Here is a 25,479-nt window from a genome sequence, read left to right on the forward strand (position 1 = left end):
AGGCAAAGGATGGACCTAAAATCTGTCATACACAATGAAGTAAATCAGAAAGAGAAAAACAAATACCATATGCTAACACATATATATGGAATCTAAAAAAAAAAAAAAAAGAAGAAGGTTCTGAAGAACCTAGGGGCAGGACAGGAATAAAGACACAGACAAAGATTGTACTTGAGGACGGGGGAGTGGGAAGGATAAGCTGGGATGCAGTGAGAGAGTGGCATGGACATATATACACTACCAAATGCAAAATAGATAGCTAGTGGGAAGCAGCCACATAGCACAGGGAGATCAACTCTGTGCTTTGTGACCACCTAGAGGGGTGGGATAGGGAGGGTGGGAGGGAGGGAGATGCAAGAGGGAAGAGATATGGGAACATATGTATATGTATAACTGATTCACTTTGTTATAAAGCAGAAACTAACACACCATTGTAAAGCAATTATACTCCAATAAAGATTAAAAAAAAAAAAGAATGGAGGCAAAGATCGAGAAGATGCAAGAAATGTTTAACAAAGACCTAGAAGAATTAAAGAACAAGCACCTAGAAGAATTAAAGAACAAACAAACAGAGATGAATAATACAATAACTGAAATGAAAAGTACACTAGAAGGAATCAATAGCAGAATAACTGCGGCAGAAGAACAGAGAAGTGACCTGGAAGACTGAAGGTGGAATTCACTGCCACGGAACAGAATAAAGAGAAAAGAATGAAAAGAAATGAAGACAGCCTAAGAGACTTCTGGGACAACATTCACATTATAGGGGTCCCAGAAGGAGAAGAGAGAGAGAAAGGACCCTAGAAAATATTTGAAGAGATTATAGTCAGAAACTTCCCTAAGATGGGAAAGGAAATAGCCACCCAAGTCCAGGAAGTGCAGAGAGTCCCAGGCAGGATAAACCCAAGGAGGAACATGCTGAGACACATAACAATGAAACTGACAAAATTAAAGACAAAGAAAAATTATTAAAAGCAACAAGGGAAAAATTACTAATAACATACAAGGGAACTCCCAAATGGTTAACAGCTGATTTCTCAGCATAAACTCTACAAGCCAGAAGAGAGTGGCACACTATATTTAAAGTGATGAAAGGGAAGAACCTACAACCAAGATTACTCTACCTGGAAAGGATCTCATTCAGATTCAACGGAGAAATCAAAAGCTTTACAGACAAGCAAAAGCTAAGAGAATTCAGCACCACCAAACCAGCTCTACAACAAATGCTAAGGGAACTTCTCTAAGTGGGAAACACAAGAGAAGAAATGGACCTACATAAGCAAACCCAAAACAATTAAGAAAATGGTAATAGAAACATACATATTGATAATTACCTTAAATGTGAATGGATTAAATGATCCAACCAAAAGACACAGGCTCGCTGAATGGATACAAAAACAAGACCTGTATATATGCTGTTTACAGGAGACTCACTTCAGACCTAGGGACACATACAGACTGAGAGTGAGGGAATGGAAAAAGATATTCCATGCAAATGGAAATCAAAAGAAAGCTGGAGTAGCAATACTCATATCAGATAAAATAGACTTTAAAATAAAGAATGTTACAAGAGACAAGGAAGGACACTACATAATGATCAAGGGATCAATCCAAGAAGAAGATATAACAATTATAAATATATATGCACCCAACATAGGGGCACCACAATACATAAGGCAAATGCTAACAGCTATAAAAGAGGAAATTGACAGTAACACAATAATAGTGGGGGATTTTTAACATCTCACTTACACCAATGGACAGATCATCCAGACAGAAAATTAATAAGGAAACACAAGCTTTAAATGACACCATAGATGAGATAGATTTAATTGATATTTATAGGACATTCCATCCAAAAACAGCAGATCACACTTTCTTCTCACGTACACATGGAACATTCTCCAGGATAGATCATATCTTGGGTCACAAACCAAGCCTCGGTAAATTTAAGAAAATTGAAATCACTTCAAGCATCTTTTCTGACCACAGTGCTATGAGATTAGAAATATATTACAGGGAAAAAACCTAAAAAGCACAAACACATGGAGGCTAAACAATACACTACTTAACAACCAAGAGATCACTGAAGAAATCAAAGAGGAAATAAAAGAAAACCTAGAGACAAATGACAACAAAAACACGATGATCCAAAACCTATGGGATGCAGCAAAAGCCCTTCTAAGAGGAAGGTTTATAGCAATACATCCTACCTCAAGAAACAAGAAAAAATCTCAAATAAACAATCTAACCTTACACCTAAGGGAACTAGAGAAAGAAGAGCAAACAGAACCCAAAGTTAGTAGAAGGAAAGATATCTTAAAATCAGAGCAGAAATAAATGAAATAGAAACAAAGGAAACAATAGCAATGATCAATAAAACTAAAAGCTGGTTCTCTGAGAAGATAAAATTAATAAACCTTTAACCAGACTCATCAAGAAAGAGGGAGAGGACTCAAATCAATAAAATTAGAAATGAAAAAGGAGAAGTTACAATGGATATCACAGAAATACGAAGCATCATAAGAGACTACTACAAGAAACTCTATGCCATTAAAATGGACAACCTGGAAGAAATGGACAAATTCTTAGAAAGGTATAACCTTCCAAGACTGAACCAGGAAGAAATAGAAAATATGAACAGACCAATCACAAGTAATGCAATTGAAACTGTGGTTAAAAATCTTCCAACAAACAAAATCCAGGACCATATGGCTTCATAGGTGAATTCTATCAAACATCTAGAGAAGAGCTAACACACATCCCTCTCAAACTCTTCCAAAAAATTGTAGAGGAAGGAACACTCCCAAATTCATTCTATGAAGCCACTATCACCCTAACACCAAAACCAGACAAAGATACTACAAAAAAAGAAAATCACAGACCAATATCACTGATGAATATAGATGCAAAAACCCTCAACAAAATACTAGCAAACAGAATCCAACAACACATTAAAAGGATCATACACCATGATCAAGTGGGGCTTATCCCAGGGATGCAAGGATTCTTCAATATTTGCAAATCAATCAGTGTGGTACACCATATTAACAAATTGAAGAACAAAAACTATATGATCATCTCAGTAGATGCAGAAAAAGCTTTTGACAAAATTCATCACCCATTTATGGTAAAACTCTCCAGAAAGTGGGCATATTATGTTGAGGAACCTACCTCAACATAATAAAGCACATATATGACAAACCCACAGCAAACATCATTCTCAGTAGTGAAAAACTGAAAGCATCTCCTCTAAGATCAGGATCAAGACAAGGATGTCCACTCATGCCACTATTATTCAACATAGTTTTGGAAGTCCTAGCCATGGCAATCAGAGAGGAAAAAGAAATAAAAGGAATACAAGTTGGAAAAGAAGAAGTAAAACTGTCACTGTTTGCAGTTGACATTATACTATACATAGAGATTCCTAAAGATGCCACCAGAAAACTACTAGAACTAATCAATGAATTTGGTAAAGTTGCAGGATACAAAATTAATGCACAGAAATCTCTTGCATTCCTATACACTAACAACAAAAGATCAGAAAGAGAAATTAAGGAAACAATCCCATTCACCACTGCATCAAAAAGAATAAAATACCTAGGAATAAACCTACCTAAGGAGGTAAAAGACCTGTACTCATAAAACTATAAGACACTGATGAAAGAAATCAAAGGTGACATAAGCAGATGGAGAGATATACCATGTTCTTGGATTGGAAGAATCAATATTGTGAACATGACTATACTACCCAAAGCAATCTACAGATTCAGTGCAATCCCTATCAAATTACCAATGGCAATTTTTACAGAGCTAGAACAAAAAATCTTAAAATTTGTATGGAGACACAAAAGACTCCGAATAACAAAAGCAGTCTTGAGGGAAAAAAATGGAGCTGGAGGAATCAGACTCCCTGACTTCAGAGTATACTACAAAGCTACAGTAATCAAGACAATATGGTACTGGCACAAAAACAGAAATATAGATCAATGGAACAGGATAGAAAACGCAGAGATAAACCCTTGTACCTATGGTCAACTAATCTATGACAAAGGAAGCAAGGGTACACAATAGAGAAAAGACAGTCTCTTCAATAATTGGTGCTGGGAAAACTGGACAGCTACATGTAAAAGAATGAAATTAGAACACTCCCTCACACCATACACAACAATAAACTCAAAATGGATTAAAGACCTAAATGTAAGACCAGACACTATAAAACTCTAGAGGAAAATATAGGAAGAACACTGTTTGACATAAATCACAGCAAGATCCTTTTTGACCCACCTCCTAAGGTAATGGAAATAAAAACAAAAATAAGCAAATGGGACCTAATGAAACTTCAAAGCCTTTGCACAGCAAAGGAAACTATAAACAAGACGAAAAGACAACCCTCAGAATGGGAGAAAATATTTGCAAACGAACCAAAGGACAAAGGATTAATCTCCAAAATATATAAACAGCTCATGCAGCTCAATATTAAAAAGAGAAATAACCCAATCAAAAAATGGGCAGGAGACCTAAATAGACATTTCTCCAAAGAAGGCATACAGATGGCCAAGATGCACATGAAAAGCTGCTCAACATTACTAATTAGTAGAGAAATGCAAATCAAAACTACAATGAGGTATCACCTCACACCGGTTAGAATGGACATGATCAGAAAATCTACAAACAACAAATGCTGGAGAGGGTGTGGAGAAAAGGGAACCCTCTTGCACTGTTGGTGGGAATGTAAATTGATATAGCCACTGTGGAGAACAGTATGGATGTTCCTTAAAATACTAAAAATAGAATTACCATATGACCCAGCAATCCCATTATTGGGCATATACCCACAGAAAACCATAATTCAAAGATACACATGTACCCCAACGTTCATTGCAATGCTATTTACAATAGCCAGGTCGTGGAAGCAACTGAAATGCCCATCGACAGATGAATGGATAAAGAAGGTGTGGTACATATATACAATGGAATATTACTCAGCCATAAAAAGGAACGAAATTGGGTCATTTGTAGAGATGTGGATGGACCTAGAGACTGTCATACAGAGTGAAGTAAGTCAGAAAGAGAAAAACATATATCATATATTAACACATATATGTGGAATCTAGAAAAATGGTACAGATGAACCGGTTTGCAAGGCAGAAATAGAGACACAGATGTAGAGAACAAACGTATGGACACCAAGGGGGGAAAGCGGCAGGGGTGGTGGTGGTGGTGGTGGTGGGATGAATTGGGAGATTGGGATTGACATATATACACTAATATGTATAAAATGGATAACTAATAAGAATCTGCTTATAAAAATAAATAAATAAAAGATATGCATATTGTCACATTACTATCAGTACATATTATTGTGTACATTTTTACATAGTTATTCCATAAAACAGATTTTTCTTGACTTTAGCAAAGTCATTTATCACGTTGTAATAAAGGTTTTCATTTAATTTGTGTCATATTGGCAGTTAGGCTCTAAGGGATTAAACAATAAAATGTGGGTGTATTCAGTGGGTACAAAATTGGATATATTCATGAGTGCATATTAGAGTAAATGTAAAGTCAAAAAGTTAAAATTATTTCTGTCTTTTCACAAAAGTTATTCCTTCTAAATAGTTTAAATTGTCTACAAAATTTAAAGGCAAAAATACATATGATAATTAATGCATATCAAAATTTTAAATCAAAATTATTAAACTAAAACTAGTCCATCTCCAAAAAATGTTCATACCAGTGGACTGGTGCTGGGATACCCATGGCAGGTTGACCGTGGGATAAAGAAATGCAGCTGATCCCTTCACAGAGCTAAAGTTCAAGGCTTACCTCTGCAGGGCTCTGTGCCTAATTTACATATATTTAAGTTTAAATGTTTTGGAAAAGTTAATTAAATCTTACTAGGTATTTTCATAAAAGTAAAACCATTTGCAAATCTAGAGTTCAATGTTCATCTAATTACCAATGTAAATAATCAGTATCATAGTTCATGCATTAGTTAGATCTAGGTCTACATCTGTAAGTTTAAGAGTAATGACAATGTTTAAAATATTGCCAGTTGTTTTTTCAGAAACCATATGCAACAGTTTTGAATAATGAGATAGTTGGTGGGTATCTTCCAGGCCACAAATAGGAGCATCAAGAGAAGCAAGAAAATTGATGCTCAGTACTGCTGGGAAATGATGCTATTTATGTAAGAGGAAAGGTATGACAAGGTCATTTGTCTCTCTTACCTGAGAACTTCCACTGCTCCAATCCTCTTCTCGCTCAAAGCAGTGTTTCACCTCCAGCACTGGGAATAGCGTAACCTGTATACCTTCAGGACAGTCATATGCGTATAGTTCAAGGATACGAGGCAAGAGGTGTTTCCTTGCAGGCCTGAAGGATGTTAGTCTTGAGAGCAGTGTTTGGGATTACCAGACACGTGCAGGCATTGAGTGCCAGATCGTAAGTAATAGAGTTCATGAGCTCTTCAATAAAATGTGTGTGTGTGGTGGTGTGACATGCTGCCAGTATTCTTTACATAGTGTTACCTCCATGGAGCCCTTGCTTCCTCCAGCAAGAATCCTTGAAATCATCCTGGACCCCTTTCTTTCACATCCTCTATCAAATCCATCTCCTAATCCTATTGGCATTGACTTCAAAGATAATTCTTGAATTTGACCATGTATCCAGCTTCTACCACCACTATCGTAACCAAAGCCACTGCTATCTTTCATCTTTTGTTGGTGCTCTGTGCCTCCTCAGTCATCTGGTTCCACTCTTCCCTCCCCTGATGCCTCCTAAAGTCTATAACAGTAGGCAGTCATCCTCTTAAAACATAAGTAGCAACATGTTGATCCTGAGCTCAAATTACTTCAATGCCTTCCTGCTCCATTTAGAATAAAGGTTACGGTCTTTGCCATGGTCTACAAGGCGGTCCCTTATTTGCCCCTCTCTTCCTCTCTTTCTTCATTGCCAGCCATTTACTCTTTGCTTGCTGTACTTCAGCCACAGGGGCCTTCCACTGTCTGTCAGATCCTCCCAGCACATGTCACCCTTGGAGCTTTTGTCCTTCTCATTGCCCATAACTGAAACCCTCTACGCCAGAGTCAACCACTAGTCCTGACCTCATTCCCTAATGACCCTTTCTAAAAAGCAAACTTTGTCCTCCTCTATTGCTTTTTTTTCTTTAGCAATTTTTTAAATTAAAGGATAGTTGATTTACAATATGGTGTTAATTACTTCTGTGCAGCAAAATGATTCAGTTATACATGTGTACGTTTTTTAATATTCTTTTCCATTATGGTTTATCATAGCATACTGAATATAGTTCTCTGTGCTATACAGTAGGATCTTGTTGTTTATCCATTCTATATATAAAAGCTTACATCTGGTAACCCAACCTCCCACTCCATCCCTCTCCCAACCCCCTTCTCCTCAGTGACCACCAGTCTGTTCTCCATGTCCATGTTTCTGTTTCTGTTTTGTAGATAGGTTCATTTATGGTGTTTGTCTTTCTCTTTCTGACTTACACTTAGTATGATAATCTCTAGTTGCATCCCTGTTGCTGCAAATGGCATTATTTCATTCTTTTTTATGGCTGAGTAGTATTCCATTGTATATATGTACCATATCTTCTTTATCCATTCATCTGTCAATGGATATTTAGGTTGTTTCCATGTCTTGGCTATTGTGAATAGTGCTGCTATGAATTTAGGTGCATGTATTTGTTTGAATTATAGTTTTGTCTGGATATATGCCCAGGAGTGGGATTGCTGGATCACTCCTCTATTCTTTTACTTCGCTATATTTTTATATTGAAAATAAATAAAAATATAAATTTTATTTAGAAGACTTATCAGTACCTGATATAACATACCTATTTTAAAATGTTATGTGTCTTTCATCTGGATGTATCATTTTAGATTTGCTTTATGTGGTTCAAGGACCTGACTTAATCCCCTTGCCCTGGAGATGGACATTTTACCCAGGTTTGGCCATTCCTGTCCACAGTGATTGGTTTGAGATTGGACAAGTGGAGAAAATAGGTATCTGCCTAATAGTGTTTCTGAAACATTTTGGAAATAGAAGCTCTGATTTTGTTGGAGTTGCTAAATTGGAGCTACTAGTAGCCATTCCACCCATCTATGGGAGTAACTGCTTGAAAATAAAGATAACACAGAGGAAATTACACTTAAGGGAAGGAAAGAGAGATTCTTGAATATTTAGTTTGAGCACCTGGATTTTCAGTTCAATGATCCAATGAATTCATCTTTTCACTTAAGCCAATTTGATTTGCAGCCACCAAAAGATTCTGACGAATATAATTTCACTGCATGATACCTATATTTACCTCAACATTCTCATACAATGATTTCTGGGTAAACCAGATTTTATTGAAGGGTTGGTGTATCTAAAAAGAATGACCACATGGAGGGTTGTAATAATAATATGATCTAGTATATTAATATTATTATGTTAATATAACATACCAGTTATATAATAATCTAATCTAATAATAATCTAATATAATTATAAATAATCTATAATATAAAAATAAATACCCTAAATGTTATACACTAAATAGAGCATTTCCCATAGTCTAAGAGAAAACAACCCAAGAAGTTGAACAATTCATAGGGTGTTTTCTCATCAGTGTTCCATACCCAACCTTACACCTCTGTCCTCAGATATGTGCCTCTCTTAAAAAAAATGCCTCTTGTTTCTAAACTCCCATGGGAGAAACTCCACCCACCTTTTAGGAAATCCTACCCTTATACACAGAATTTGGTTTTATTCCCGGGTCCATCCCTCTTCCCTAGCATTGCATTTCCCCAAGTCTGAGTTTTTCAGCCTATAATAATGCCCAGGGCTGGGAGTGGAATGAGGGAGAGTGGTGGGAAGGGGTGGCACCAGCAGGCCAATCCAAGGTGACCTCTGGAATTTCAAGTGCCTCAGAGTAGCCCAGGGCGGCCGTGGGTGTCCCAAATCCAGACTGCTTTTCAGGTCTCCCTGCTAGGGGGAGTGGCAGACATTTTGTCCAAGTATTTCCTCTGGTCCCACAATTAACTGTTGGATCACACACATACAAGCACTAACAATTCTCAAAGGCAATGTCGTCTAGAAAGCAACGATTTTCTAAGCATCCCCCTGGAGTCTTGCAGAGTGGTGTCAGTTCTTTTTCTTGATCCTACCTCTAACCTTTATTAGAAATGATACTCTCTCAGTCATGATGGGAGCATGAGAAGGTCTTACCTGTGCCATAATGTATAGGAGCTGATTAAATTTTTAGCCCAGGGATCCTCCTCCTCCCCAGTGTCCTGGTCTGGGGGAAGTGAGATGGGAAGTTGTCTACAGAGGGGACAGTTTCATTAACTTAGTTACAATATCTTTCACCCCTGTTGGGTCTGGGGCTCCTTGAAAAGTTCTAAGTTTCACAGCCAGAGTAGATAGTTAATAAACAGGTGCTGGATTAACGAGTGACATCTGCCATGGTTATATTTAGGATTCATCACTCGTGAATTTGTTAATGGACTTTATTTATACACATTACTAAAAAAGTGGATTTGGAGTCTTTATTTTGGGCCAAGCTCTTGCTTTTCCAGAAGTTGCTGATTAAGATGAAAATATCCGAGAAGGAAAATAAATCCTTAAGCTCCAGTAAAATGGAATCAGTTCCCATATTGGCCAGAAGAGGGCAGAGTCCCTGTGGGAATGTGGCAGGATAGATGTATTTTGATACTGCAGAAAGGTTTTGGAGCATAGGCACTGGCTAGGGAAGGGAAGAGTAAGTGGCAAAGAGAGTCTGGTGGTGGACAGAGGAAGAAATAATTTCTAAAAGGTGACAGAAGATTTTTAAAATTCTGTTTACTTCATCCAAATTCATCATTCATTTATTAATTTATTCCTTTATCAAACATTGCTGAGCACTTACTATGTGTCAGACTCTGTGCCTGGGATGAGCAATGCAGAGATGAACACAGCAGACATGGTCTGGGGAGTGTACAGACCAGTAAGGGTTACAGGAATTAAACAATTAAGTGTGTGTGTAATTAATGATTTTGATAAGAGCTATGGAAGAAAATAACAGGATGTTATGAGAACTGCTTTAAGTTGGAGGAGATCTCTCTGATAAGGTGAAACCTGGTGGTTGAAGAGTCATGTGGAAAGTTAGGAGACACGTGTTCCAGGCAGAAGGAATAGCTTGTATGAAGGCCCTGAGGTTGGAGGGGGTTTGGAATCTTCAAGGAATTAAAAGCAGGTCAGTGTGGCTGCACAGGGGTAGCGACTGCACAGGGGTAGCGACTGCACAGGGGTAGCGGCCGCACAGGGGTAGCGGCTGCACAGGGTTAGAGGCTGCACCGGGATAGTGGCATGAGATAGGTTTGGAGAGATGAAGGAGGATCATGTGGGGCCTTTTAAGCCATGCTCAAGGGTTTGGATTGTCTTTTTCTTTTTTCTTTCCATTTGAAAGCAGTCACCGTTTATTAACTGACCAGATTACAGAAATAATCAAGGTAGATACCTTAGTTCATCCTTCTAATAAGCCTATTGATCTGGTGCCAGCATCTCCACCTTCTAGAAGATGGGTGGTCTTTTTCTTCATTACACCTAGTGGAGAAGACAATTTGAAGGGTCACGGGAAGTTGTTTGCTTCTCTGAAACGTTTTCCAACAGAACAGATCTCATGAATCAGCTTCTCCATGCAGATGATGCCACATTTACTAAGTGATTGAGCAATCCATGTGTTATCTGTCAGGGCAGTTCACTTCTTGTTGATTTTGCCATAGCCAAACTTGTAGATCAGTTCATTTCCTGACTTCAGGTTTGGGTACCCCCAATGCAATATGTGCTTCCACAATCCGCAGCATGTTGACTGAAGCCTGGTTCAGCTTCACAAAGGTGCCACTGAAGATCTGGAGGAGGCGAAGAAGCTGCAGCACCTTTTGGACCTTTGAGCTCACACCACTGCTACCTCTGATCCTGATGACAAGTGCCAATTTGGGTTCCTCAGGCACATAGAAGTCGCCAGCTTTTCTTGCCATCTTAGCCATTCGAATATTGCTTCTGTACATCTGCCTCTACTCCTTGTAACAGTGCTTAGCCTTTTCATTGATAAACTTCCTCTTTGCCTTTCAAAGCATCTTTTTTTTTTTTTTTTTTTTTTTTTGTGGTACACGGGCCTCTCACTGTTGTGGCCTCTCCCATTGTGGAGCACAGGCTCCAGACGCACAGGCTCAGCGGCCATGGCTCACGGCATGTGGGATCTTCCCGGACCGGGGCACGAACCCGTGTTCTCTGCATCAGCAGGCGGACTCTCAACCACTGCGCCATCAAGGGAGCCCTCAAAGCATCTTTTGGATAACTTCTCAGGAGCTTGATCTTCAGCTCTGTGAAATTTCTTTGCTTTTTCTTAAGGGTTTCTGGTACAGCGGGAACCTTCTTTTTCTTCTCTTCTGCACACTCCATGATTCCAGCCAGAAAAGAGCAGGTTTGGATATTCTTGTACGAGCAAAGGGAAGCCCCGAAAGGGTCTTAAGCAGAGGCATGGATCATCTTATTCATATTTTGAAAGATCAGTCTGGGGAGTTCCCTGATGGTCCAGTGGTTAGGACTCTGAACTTTCACTGCTGAGGGCCCAGGTTCGATCCCTGGTCAGGGAACTAAGATCCCACAAGCCGCGAGGCCGGCCAAAAAAAAAAAAAAAAAAAAAATCACTCTGGCTGCAGTGTGGAGAATGAACTGGAGGGCTATTGAGGGAAGCAGGGGTGTTAGGAGGCTGTTACAGTAGTTCAGGGAAAAGACGATGATAGCTTGGACTAGGGTGGTGACAAAACGTGGCAAGACCTGAGTGAATTAGAAACATATTTGAGGACAGACTTGGCAAGACTCGGTAATCAGAGGTTGAGAAAGGGTGTCAAATGTTTTCTGACTACTTTCTATCATGAGCAATTGGGGAAGTCTAGGGAAAGGCAGGCTGGGGGTGTGAGGATGGGGAGTGGAGAGTAGAAAATGAAAAGTTCAGTGTTGGATCCCTGTAGCTTGAGATCCCTGTGAGATACCCAAGTGAAGATATTCTGGCCTGGAGCTCTGAAAGGAGGGCTGAGTGAGAGATTCAAACTTGTGGATCAGCCTTACATAAAAATGGCATCTAAAGCCATGAATGTGGATGAAGTTACAGAGTCAGGGAGAACACAGAGGGATGAGATGTCCCAGGACTGAATCCTGAGGAACTGTAACCAAGGCAGGGATCACAAACATAGTCTGGATTTTGTGGATTAATGGGAAGAAAGTCCTTTCAGAAATGTATCCAGTGAGGGGCCACCTCATCTTTCTTTCCTTGTAAGGAACTCTTATGTATTAGTTTCTTGCTACCACTGTAACAAATTATCTCAAACTCAGTGGCTTAAAACAATACAGATTTATTCTCTTCAGCTTCTGGAGGTCAGAAGTCCAAAATTGGTCTCACTAAAATTAAGGCATTGGCAAGGGCTGCGTTCCTTCTGAAGGCTTAGGGGAAAATCTGTTCCCTGGCTTTTTTCTGGCTTCTAGAGGCTGCCCACATTCTTTGGTGTGTGACCTGCTTCCATCTTCAAAGCCAGAAAATGACAGGTGGAGTTTTTCTCTTGCTGCGTCCCTCTGACTCTGAGTCTCCTCTCTCCCTCTTTTATTTCTAAAGATGCCTTGCGATTCCATTGGGCTCACTGGGATAACCAAGGATACTGTCCTCATCTCAGGACCTGCTGATCAGCTGCTTTAATTCCATCTGCAGCATTAAATCCCCCTTGCCATGAAATGTATTGTAACAAATTCACAGGTTCAGTAGATTAGGACATGGGCATCTTTGGGAGTCATTATTCTGCCGACCAAACCTTACAAGTCTTGCTTATTCCTCTTTGGAAAAGTGTAAAAGAGTACACACTACTTCTCAAGTCCTAGGAGAAAGTCTTCCGTGATAGTCCAAAAGGGTGCACTTGACAAAAGTGGTGAGATTTGCTTGTGTGTGTGTGTATAGTTGTGTGCCCATACCTATATTTCAGCAATTCACCCAGTTGGATAAGAAAGAAAAACAACTAGTGAAGTCACTGATTAGGGACTTGTTTATATTTATTCCCTTGTCAACTAGAATAGGGATCCTTGGGCTGTTATCATAACGAATGTCTCTGTCTTAGCGCATTTGGGCTGCTATAACATAATACCATAGACTGGGTAGCTTGTAAACAATAGAAATGTATTTCTTACAATTATGGAGGTTGGGAAATCCAAGATCAAGGTGCTGGCAGATTCGTAGTGTCTGACGAGGACTCGCTTCCTGGTTCATAAACGGCCATCTCGCTATGAACTTCCAGGAAGGGGTGAAGGATCTCTCTAAGGTCTGTTTTATAAAGGCACTAGTCCATTCACGAGGGCTGCACCTTCGTAATCACCCCCAAGGGCCCCAACTCCAAATATCATCACATTGTGAGTTAGTATTTTCAACAGATGAATTCTGCAGGATACAAACCTTCAGTTTATAGCAGTCTCTTAGTAAAACATAATGTCACTTAATACTTATTAGAATGGTAAACAAACAAACAAACAAAAACACCCACATGTGCCTCCCCACCCACCCTGCCCTGACAATACCGGCGCTGTGTATTCAGTAACCTGTAACAACCATTTGCGGCTGGTACCATTGTCACAGAAACTCTAATCTACACAGAAGGAAATTGAATTTTTCGGAGGTTATGTAGATGTCATTATGCCAGAGTCACCCAAATAATACAAGATTAAGGTGGAGACAGAACTCAGTGCTCTCTGACCCCGGGCCCATGTCCTTATTTATTCCTTCATCTTGCTTCTCTCAGAGCTGTTTTCTATTTAAGAGGCAAAAAGTCCGAGTTGGACTATGATATATACATACGGAGAATCATATTGCATGTACATATAGATATGATATATACTAATACATATGAAAAAGCCAAATATCTACTAACCCATTGACGTTTTTGATCAATATAGATATAAAAAAGCAAAGAAGGCAGATTGAATGAAATCAGCATTTTTATTACTTGGCTGATATAAATTTTACTTGGACAAGTGCGTGTTTGTTTATTTACCCAATAATGTTCCCCTTCCCCCCGTTTTTTATTATGGTAAAATATACCCAATAATGTTTTGTATTAAAAAAGATGAGACTTTGGTGTCTAAATTTTTTTGAGTGAGTTAATGCACTTTCTTGAAGTAAATGCTTATTCATTTCAATTCTCTTTTAAAGAAATATTTGAGGCTACAAACTTATACCTGAGAACCACTTTAACTATTCCCCATACGTTCTGATATGTAATACCTTGATGGTTGTTCAGGTCTAGATATTTCATAATTTCCGTTATCATTTCCTTTTTAACTCATGAATTGTTTGGGGGTGCTTTTAATCAAAATGTGGTATTCCTCTTTTTCTATATTGCTATTGTTGTCTAACTTAGTGATAATGTGGTTAAAATGTAATTTCTATGACATCAAATTTTTGAAAAATTTCGTGCTGTCTTTGTGACTGGTATGGGATCGATTTGGATAAGTGTTGTATGTGTGCTTGAATAGAACGTGTATCTTCGACTTGGGGAGTACACTTTCATGTAGCTGTAATTAGCATGTTGAATCCATGATGCATGGCCTTCCACAAAAATACAATTTAAAAAATTTTCAGTAGGAATAAACTTCCTCTCTCCCTGGAGATAAATTCCGGAAATTGTGGTGTCTTTTCTGTGGACTCTGAAGTAATAAACAGTCCTGTTCTCACTTTGGTCCCCAAATCACCATCTCTGGTGAGTGTCTGGCAGGATATATCAATCAGTGCTTCAGTCTACATTCAGGTGAGATGGCACCTCCCTCCATGTGGATGGCTGTGGGCTGCCTCGGGGGATATGGCTGGCTTCTGGATCCTAGTCTCTTCTCTCTCCCCCATCAGCTTCTTCTTAAGCTGCTGCTCTGTCTGTCTAAGCTTCCTATCTTAGTGAATGGCACCAGCACCCACTGCCTAGGTCAGAACTGGCAATTTTCCCGGACTCCTCTTCCCATTTCCACTCCTATTTCTAACAAACACCAAGAGTCATCAACTCTGCTTCCCGAGTATCTCTCAAATTGGTCCAATTCTTTCCATCTCTGCTGCCGCTGCCTCTGTTCAGACCACCTTTATCGCTTGCTTGCATCATTGCAATCACCTGCGAGCTGATCCTCATCTCCATTTTGCACCCTACTTAATTCTTTCTGCTGTAGCCAGTGATTTTTCTAAAGTATAAATCTGATTACATCATTCTCTGCTCAACTCATTGAGTGGTTCCCTATAGATCATAGAATAAACTTCAAACTTCTTAACTTTGTTTACACGGTCCTTCAGGATCTGGCTCTGTTTTAAAAAATTTCTCTCCAGAGTCTTCTGTGATCATTTCCCTCTTCCTAAAACAAACCTACACTCTAGCCATTCTTACAGGCCCTAAAATATGCTATGCTTGTTCACCTTGAAACATAATGTATAGGACTTTATGTCTTTGAGATTGATGATCTTTCTTGAGTTTACATATTTTAACTCCAAAAGAGTGGAATGATGGAAAAAAGATTAACACACACACATGCACACACACAAATACATACAGATATACACGTACATTTGTGTATATAGACACATATATATTAATATATATTTGGGATAAATATATGGAAAATTTACATAAATGTATGCATATATGATGGAAATTAGCAATCAATAGATGCTTTTAAAAATTGTACATGGATATTCAGTTGTAGACAGCAGGTTACACAATACATTAATTTTCTCTTCTTCCCTAGATTCCATCAGAATCATAGTAAAGGCATGTAAAAGCAATAAATCCATGAGTACACAAAGAATGTGATTGGAATCAATAAAAAATAAGAGATTTCCACATATTTCTGGAATACAGATTCAGCAAATTTTGCAGAGCAGAAGAAGCTGCCTCTTCCACTGCACACAGAGGAAGATAGAGACAAGAGAAATCAGATTTGCCCAGAGGAATCCCAGAAAGACTTAGGATTCTGGAATTCCAAGCAGAGTAGTGGGTGGTATTTAGGCTTAGGGCTGAAATGAGGGTGATTACATGGGTCAGTGGACTGCCATCCATTTCTTTGGACATAAAATGTCATCAATTTGGTTTCTCTCCTGAGCCTAGAAGTCAGAGGTGACTTCCCAGGAGACCTCAAGTGTCTTAAAAAAAAAAAAGAAAGAAAAAAAGAAGACCTCCACATACCTGTGGTATGAAGAGTTGAAAAGATAAAATCAAGAAAATCCCCAGAAAACAAAACAGAGAGAAATTCAAAAATATATATTTAAAATATGAAAGCAGCATAGAGGACTAAACCAGCCCTATTTGATCAACAGGGCATCCAAAAGATAGAATAGAGAAAACAAAGGTGAATAAATTATCAAAGGAACAATATAAGAAAATTTCCCAAGATTAGAGTCAAATAATCAACTTCTCAGTGAAGCATTCCCAGACTAGCCCATTAAAACTGTAGTCCCTTCACCTAGCCCCTCCTTACTTAATTGTTCTCTTTTGAACTTATAACCACCCGGCATACAATGTATTTTACTTGTTTGTTTAATGTCTCTCTTCCCATTAGAATGTAAGTTCCCTGCAGGTAAGGCATTCGGTCAGTTTTGTTCACCGGGGCATCCTCAGCGCCTACTCAGTGCTTGGTACAGTCGGTGTTCAATAATTATTTGTTGACTGAATGAATAATAGAATGACTCAAGAGATCTAAACCCTCATCTGCTGTGGAAAGAATTCAGTTGATAACGCCTCAAATTGGTTTCTCAATAAAATGATATATAGGCCTATAATTTAGAAATATGAGACAACCCCCTGAAGCAATTACTAAAAGAGTTAAAGGCACTTAACTGCATCTGAGGAATAAGATGGGAGAGTAGGAGTGGGAGGGGGCAAGTTGCTGTTGATTTTCATTGTAAGTTATTGCAAACTATTTGCTTTTTTCACCATGAGACTGTACTGTTTTTTTTGAGAGTGTATATGTCTTAGAAAACATTTTGTATTTATTTTCTGTAAATATATATCAACAATAATAATAGCTAACATTTATTGAGCACTTATTACATGCTAGGCATTGTGCTAAGCTTTATATGGATTCTTGAGGAATGTATTACATATCTGTTGTCATTTTACATGGATTGAAAACATCTGGATTTAACTTAAAAATAGAAAAAAAAACCCTTCAATCCCCAAATGTAAATATTTAGTAAGCTTAAACTCAATCGAATAAATTCTGCTTCTCAATCTTCATAACAAAGATATGAATTTGATATGCCTCTTTTTCTCCTTAAAATGCAAGAAACAAAGCATCATGCAATATTTTTTAAAGTTTTTATTTATTAGGAAATCCTCATAGAACTGCAAAGCACCTGTCAACAGGAACTATAGAAACTGAAGGAAAAATTGTGCGTAAGCTCTTTTGGAGACATCTGTCTGTGTCATCTGCTTGCTTTTCCCACCACCCTTCTTTCCGCATTTCTCTTTCAGTCGGTTCATCTGAAGTGTAATTGACCTTTGTTTCAGGGAATTTATGGGATTTTCACAACATGAAATGGCTTCTGATGGAGTCATTTTTGGGCCTCAGCTCTGATCTGCTTCCTCCTGTCTGTGCCCGGATATTCTGCTGTGACGCCATCCATCACTGGTTCAGGAACACGTGGTGCCATCACCGCGGCAAATCATTCTTCCATCATTCCAGAGGTGAAATTGAAACATTGATAGCTGTTAACAAAAATCCTTTTAGCACAGTTCTGTCATTTGGATGCTTCTGGGGTTTAGCCTGTGCTCTGGATCTGCTGGGAGCAGCCCGTTCTTCCCTTTCCTTTTTGCTTGACTAAACTCCTCCTCATCTCTCAGGCTTCAGCTGAGATGTGCCCCTGGAGAAGGCTTTCTCGACCATGACCCCACCTGGATGTGGATCCTGCACCTCCTGCAGCTCCTGGAGTATCCCTCTGACATTGACTTCATAGACTGAATTGTTGCTGCCATTTATTTTCAGTCTCCTGTGCTGGACCTCATGATCCCTGGGCACAGAGACTGAACTCTTCGTTTTGCTAGCTCCAGCACATGGTGTGGTGCCCTGGTATGTAGTAGGTGCTCAGTAACCATTTGAATGAATGAATGAATGAATGAAAGCCACTGTCACTGTGTACAGTTCCACTTTAGTTTCACATACTGAGTATGTATGAAAAATAACAACCAAAACAACTGGACAGCTGTGCTTAACAATTTCTGAGTGAAAGGCTAATGAGTTAAATAATCTTGGCCTAAATCCAGAAGTTAAGGGAAAAAGAGATAGCGAGAAGGCTGTGCATATTTCCTGTGTTCTGTAGGAAATAAATATTTCCTAAGCTCTTTTCCTCCAGCAATTTCCGAAGTTGAGAATGCACCATATAATTTTATAGCCCCATGAAAGAAGAAAGTAAAATGCTTTCAAAATGGTTTGTGCCACATGCTGTAACTTAGCCTCTTATTTATGGCTTGAAAAATAGGTGAGGGAAAGTTGTTATATATTCCTTTTTCTTCAGAGCCTTTGAATAATAGTTAACAAAGACCACACTGAAAATTGAACTTAACTTATCACTCATGAGATCAGGTTCTGAGTTATGTGAAGCAAAAATGTTTCCAATACAGTCCCCTCCGCCACCAATCCCTCCATCCCCTCAGCTGGCATGAGAGAAGCATCGTAGTTACTTCATGCCTTTTCTACTGCTACTCTTCATTGGACCAGAGCTAATACACACTGAATGCTCTTCCAAATGATAGGAAAAAGTTGAAAGAGAACTTTAAAGGTGATTTTAAAATTTTAATCTAAGGCTAGTTGAAAGATGATTGTTTGAGGTCGTTCTGTGATTATTGGGAAATTGGGCAAGATTTCATTTTTTAGTTCAAGTATGTGACAGGCGAAGAAATAGCAAATCAAAGAGAAAAATAGAAGAACAAAATTATTCTACTTTGATGGCTTATGTGTTTTATCTGTGATGCTAGATTTTCAGTTTATGTAACTCTGAGGGAAAGTGGATACATCAGGATGCTATTAATAATAATTGTGGGAAATTTTTCATTGATTTATGTGAGATCGGACTCTGGCCCATTGTCTATTTTCATGCGGCAGTTTTTTCTTTTGTAAGAAAAGTACTTTGGTTAAACAGAGTGTATCTTTGACCTGAATGGTGTTCCAGAGACATATTTAGTTACAAGTTGAAACAGTGTTGGTCCCAAATCTGTTACCAGAATAATAGTCACATTATCTCTCATTCATCTATGGGTGATAATATGTGATGTTTCAGTTACTGTCTTCACTAGCTCTACTTTGTTTACTAGACCCTAGTTGGCATTGTATATTGTTATTATTTATGCTTAATTATGAATTACTTTTTATGTTATCTTAAATTTAAGGAAGAACATATCTCCCACACATATTTAAAGTTAAGTATATATATATAAATATATATTAATATATAAATTAAAATATAAATATTAAGTTAAATTTTTTTAACTTAAATTATATTAAGTTAAATATATAAATAAATATATATACATTTTATACATATATACATGTATGTATATGTGTTACATATATATATACACATATAACTGCAGTGGTTGTGAAATAGACAAGCTCTCTCATAAAACTCCACTGCTGACTATGAGGTTACTATTTTGCCATTTGTTGGTTTCAGACTCCAGTAGCTTCTATTATCAGTCCAGGAAGTTCCTTGTTTCTCTAACCTGGAGATATAATAGGAAGCCATGTACAGTGAGCTATGGGAGAGCCAGGAAGCGTTCCCCCCATCCATTACTCTTTCCTTATTCTAAATTCTCATCACTTGGAACTGATTCCTTTGTGTTTAGGCTTTGTGGACATCTTAGTATCACAGAATCCTAGAATTTTAAACCTAGAAGGAATATTAAAGATCTGATCCAACCACCTTCCTAAGCCTGTAGATAAGGAAACTGAAATTCAGAATTTTGTCCAAGGTTTTACACTCTGAGGGTGGTAGAACCACTAGAATCAAGGCCTTCTGAAGGTCACTTCTGCTGACTCTCACTGTGTTCATTCATTTCTTCGCTCTTTAATTTACGGCATAGTCAGGATTCTTCTGGGTGAAAGTGAGAAAAACCCAAATCTGACATACTTCAAGGAAAGAAGAAACATTATTAGCCTCTGGGCACGATAGGCTCAAATAATGTCTTCCACACTTGGACTGTCTCCAAATCTTGCCTCCTGTCTGTGTGGGCTTCATCCTCAGGCAAGCTCATCCCATGCTGTGGCAACACGCCTTCCCCCTCACCACCCTCCCCTCAGAAGTTACAGGCATGCATCCTACCAGCTTTAATTCCACCAGAGTGAGAAAGGCTCATTTTCCTAGTTAGTCCCAGAAAAGTGGTGACATGAAATCTCACGGGTTTGCCTTGGGTCATGTGCCTGAACCAATCAGGGGGTCAAAATAGATCAACTGGCCTAGCTTAAGTCACATGCTTTTCCCTGCCACCAGGGGAATCTCATAGGCTGAGAGTGAGGGAGAGGAACTTCCTCCAAAAAATTAAAAAGCAAATAAAAATCGGAGTGCTGTGGCAGAGGAAAGTAAAATAGAGACCAAACCGTTTAAAGCAACCACTATCAGCTTCAAGTGCATACTGTGTCTCAGACACTGTGCTATGTGTTTGTCTGGGTAGCATCTGTTGTTAGTTCATTTGCCTACCAGTTGTTTTTTTTTTTTTTAAATGAACATGCTGGCCGAAAGCTGAACTGACAGAAATGGAGTCAAGGAGAGATTACATTGGATGTGTTGAGGGGGTGATGGGGAGACAAAGGGGAGAGGCTTGGGGTGCAGAACCCTGCGCAGGAGAGGAAAAGTGAGGTCTGAATGAAGGTCAGCAGGGGCCCAGAGGACAGGAGAGATCTGGGAAAAGGCCTATGAGAGGCTACCGGTCTCCACTGGGCTATCTGCTCGGTCTCAGCTCCGCTCCCTGAGCAGATAACCCCGTGGAGATGCGGCGCGGTTGATTCATTCATTCGTGCATGCATTTTGGGAGGGCCTTCTGTGGCCAGCTGCTGTGCCAGGTGCTAGGGAGGCAAAGGTGGCAAGACGGATCTTCCCTCATCATCCTCTGGGGGCATGTTACACAAAGCTTCGTGACAACTGCAGGAATTGCTACCAGGGAGAAGTCCAGAGTGTTCCAAGAGAATTTACAGAGGACCTGACTGTGTGCAGGATGTGGGCAGGGAGAAAGGCAGAGAAGGTCCCCTAGAGTAATACTTGAACTGAGATTGAAGAACAGGAGGAGGCTTGCTAGGGCGGAAGAGAGGCCAGGAGAAGAGAAGGAATTCCAGGCAGAGGGTACTGCAGCCTGTGCGAAGGGGTTCAACGTTGTTGGGGAACAGTGGGGAAGGCCAGTGACTGCTCAGGCTGGAAGAGGAATAAGAGCCAGACCATGCCACTCACTTCGGGCCACTGGAAAGACTTTGAACTTTATCTGCAGGCATTAGGCTTGCGATCAGATTTGTGTTTTTAGAAAGATCACACTTGCTGAGGGTGGAGAAAGAATTGAGGGGGGCGGGTGAGACTACACAGCCAGAGCTTAAAGAGGGGATGGTGTAGAAGTGGCAACAGAGTTGGAGGGAAAGCGATCACAGTCAAGAGGAGACTTGAGGACGTGGGGTGTGAGGGCGAAGCTGGGGCGAAGTGCGAGTAGCATCGCCATATATGCGCTACTGGATGTAAAACAGTTGGCTGGTGGGAAGCAGCCGCAGAGCACAGGGAGGTCAGCTCGGTGCTGTGCGATGACCTAGAGGGGTGGGATAGGGAGGGTGGGAGGGAGGGAGACGCAAGAGGGAAGGGATATGGGGACAGATGTATATGTATAACTGATTCACTTTGTTATACAGCAGAAACCAACACACCATTGTGAAGCAATTATACTCCAATAAAGTTGTAAAAAAAAAAAAAGAGGGAGCGGATATGGGGACACGTGTATGCATGTGGCTGATTCGCTTTGTTGTGCAACAGAAACTAACACAGTACTGTGAAGCAATTATACCCAATAAAGATCTATTAAAACAAAATAATAAAATAAAAAAAACATCTGAAACAAAACAAAACAAAATGAGGTCTTTGAATTTCTTAGTATTGGAAAGGTGACTTCAGCTTCAGTTGGACAGGCAGTGCAATATACCCATGGGTTTGTGAAAGTTTCACATTTTCGTTAGCTGGTTGAATAGCAGGTTTTATTTTCCATGACAGTATTAAATTGGCTGGGGATTAGGCTGAATGTAATTGTTTTATAGCCAAATGGATCCCATTGTAATAGTGACCATATATCAGCCTGCCAAGTGCCTGATTTAAGAGTACAAGGCCACAGGGAACTTCTCTGAGCCTACAGATTTGCTGACTAAAGATAAAGGAATGGGACCTTAAACTCTGGCAGCCCCGCAGAATGTCCTGGGTCTTAACGGTCTTGCTTGCTACAGTTTAGCTAATCCCTTAAATCTGTAGGAGTTCATATATGTAGACTCTGGAACTATATTCTTGGATTGATGAATGGGATGAATAGCCAGGTTCAGATGCTCTGCAGTGCCATGGAAGAATTCCAGTTGATGTGGGGCAAAGACTCCAAGACTGGGTGTGCCATAATGATGGTGGTCTCCTGGAAAACCAGCTTTGCCAAAATGAATTTGAGCCTGGGAAGCTAGAATTAAATATGTTAGGGATTTGCAGCCGAAAGAAGGTTTATCCTGAGCAGTGATTGATAGGATAGTCTACGGTTGTACAATCCTCTAGAGAACAGTGTGTGGAACCAGAGTCAGGGACTCACGGCTCTGCCATTTACCAGTTCTGGCTCCCAAGCCAGTCACTTACGCTTTCCGAGCCTCAGTTAACCTATTTTTAAAGTAAATATAATAATAATAATAATACATGCCATGTCACCCAGCATGGTGCTGAAGATGAAAAGGATGAAATGAAGATGAAAAGAAACGAAATTTGTGAAAGTGCTTTGTAAGCAAAAAATGAAGATGCCAAAAGAATTGTCATTATTTGTTCCAGTCAAGATAGGCCAGGGCTTCCCTGGTGGCGCAGTGGTTGAGAGTCCGCCTGCCGATGCAGGGGACACGGGTTCGTGCCCCGGTCCGGGAAGATCCCACGTGCCGTGGAGCGGCTGGGCCCGTGAGCCATGGCCGCTGAGCCTGCGCGTCTGGAGCCTGTGCTCCACAACGGGAGAGGCCACAACAGTGAGAGGCCCGCGTACCGAAAAAAAAAAAAAAAAAAAAAAAGATAGGCCAAATTGTACCATGGTCAGAAATAGCAACATCTTGCCTTAAAACCAGGTCTCTTTCTTGCTCCTTCTGGCAAAGTCCACTGCCCGCTTGGCAACTCTTAGGGTATCACTCTTCCATTCATGTTGAGGATAAATACGTGACTTTAGGGATCCTTGCTCACATTGACCTCACCTCACTTTCTGGTTATGCAGTGGGCCCCACTGGCTGTACCACTGTAAAAAGCAGCTGCTGTTTTCCCCCTCTCCTGGGTTTGTTTGGGAAGTGCATTTGGATTTTTCTTTGGGCCATCACGCATTTCATATTTTACACGGGGCTGGCTCTTCTCCACACCACCAGTTCAGTCACCAGGGGAAATTGCAAACAGGAGAATCTCATTGTTTACTCTCTTTTTCTCTTCTGGAATAAGCAGTCACTTATTCCTGACTGGTCCAAGGAGACTAGTATCCTTAGGTGACCAAAGGGAAATCTAAAGGGGGTACAGAGTTCAGTGGAAGAGGACTGGACAGAAGAGAACTATTAGGTGGCCTGAAGAATGCTAATGAGAAGGTGAGGGGCAAAGACTGGCTGTAGAAGTGCATTTAGCTTAGCCTCGTTAGGCTGGGGGGCTATAGCTGGAGGCTGGAATTTGGAGGGAGAACTGGAGTTAGGTGCTAGGATCTGGGAGGAGGAAGACCCCCGAGAAGGCCCCCTCCTCCAACACTGTGATACATTCAACCAAGAACAAAAGTCAGGAGCCTGGAGCAGCCAGGGCTGAGGGCTGGACTGAATGGCAGAAAGGAAGAGACCCCACAAGCAAATGAAGCTGCGGGGCATAAGGGACCCCTAAGACCATTGCTGTAATGGAGGTGATTTGCATCTTTTTTTTTTTTTTCATTTTCACCAACAACTTTATTGAACAATCTTTTCACCATTTTGTTCCACTACTTTCTGCCATTTTTCAGGCAACTTCATAAATCCATCTTCCCAAAACTTTTTTTTTTTTTGCTTTATAACAAATTTAATCAGTTATACATATACATATGTTTCCATATCCCCTCCCTTTTGCGTCTCCCTCCCACCCTCCCTATCCCACCCCTCCAGGCGGTCACAAAGCACCGAGCTGATCTCCCTGTGCTATGCGGCTGCTTCCCACTAGCTATCTACCTTACGTTTGGTAGTGTATATATGTCCATGCCGCTCTTTCACTTTGTCACAGCTTACCCTTCCCCCTCCCCATATCCTCAAGTCCATTCTCTAGTAGGTCTGTGTCTTTATTCCTGTCTTACCCCTATGCTCTTCATGACATTTTTTTTCTTAAATTCCATATATATGTGTTAGCATACAGTATTTGTCTTTCTCTTTCTGACTTACTTCACTCTGTATGACAGACTCTAGGTCTATCCACCTCATTACAAATAGCTCAATTTCATTTCTTTTTATGGCTGAGTAATATTCCATTGTATATATGTGCCACATCTTCTTTATCCATTCATCCGATGATGGACACTTAGGTTGTTTCCATCTCCGGGCTATTGTAAATAGGGCTGCTATGAACATTTTGGTACATGTCTCTTTTTGAATTATGGTTTTGTCAGGGTATATGCCCAGTAGTGGGATTGCTGGGTCATATGGTAGTTCTATTTGTAGTTTTTTAAGGAACCTCCATACCGTTCTCCATAGCAGCTGTACCAATTCACATTCCCACCAGCAGTGCAAGAGTGTTCCCTTTTTTCCACACCCTCTCCAGCATTTATTGTTTCTAGATTTTTTGATGATGGCCATTCTGACTGGTGTGAGATGATATCTCATTGTAGTTTTGATTTGCATTTCTCTAATGAGTAAAGATGTTGAGCATCCTTTCATGTGTTTGTTGGCACTCTGTATATCTTCTGTGGAGAAATGTCTATTTAGGTCTTCTGCCCATTTTTGGATTGGGTTGTTTGTTTTTTTGTTATTGAACTGCATGAGCTGCTTATAAATTTTGGAGATTAATCCTTTGTCAGTTGCTTCATTTGCAAATATTTTCTCCCATTCTGAGGGTTGTCTTTTGGTCTTGTTTATGGTTTCCTTTGCTGTGCAAAAGCTTTTAAGTTTCATTAGGTCCCATGTGTTTATTTCTGTCTTTATTTCCATTTCTCTAGGAGGTGGGTCAAAAAGGATCTTGCTGTGATTTAT

The 25,479-nt window shown here is 39.9% G+C and overlaps 1 pseudogene across 1 annotated transcript; it reads right to left on the reverse strand.

The window, feature by feature from the left end:
* Positions 1-10,295: 10,295 nt before the first annotated feature.
* Positions 10,296-11,640, reverse strand: LOC308624972 (large ribosomal subunit protein uL30-like; annotated as a pseudogene). Its single transcript has 2 exons — positions 11,299-11,640; positions 10,296-11,114 (listed from the first exon to the last, which is right to left on the reverse strand). The product of its transcript is annotated as a large ribosomal subunit protein uL30-like (transcript).
* Between the last annotated feature and the right edge of the window lie 13,839 nt (positions 11,641-25,479).

The sequence above is a fragment of the Mesoplodon bidens genome (assembly GCF_964165515.1).
Source record: "Mesoplodon bidens genome assembly, chromosome: 11".
NCBI classification, from domain to species: domain Eukaryota; kingdom Metazoa; phylum Chordata; class Mammalia; order Artiodactyla; family Ziphiidae; genus Mesoplodon; species Mesoplodon bidens.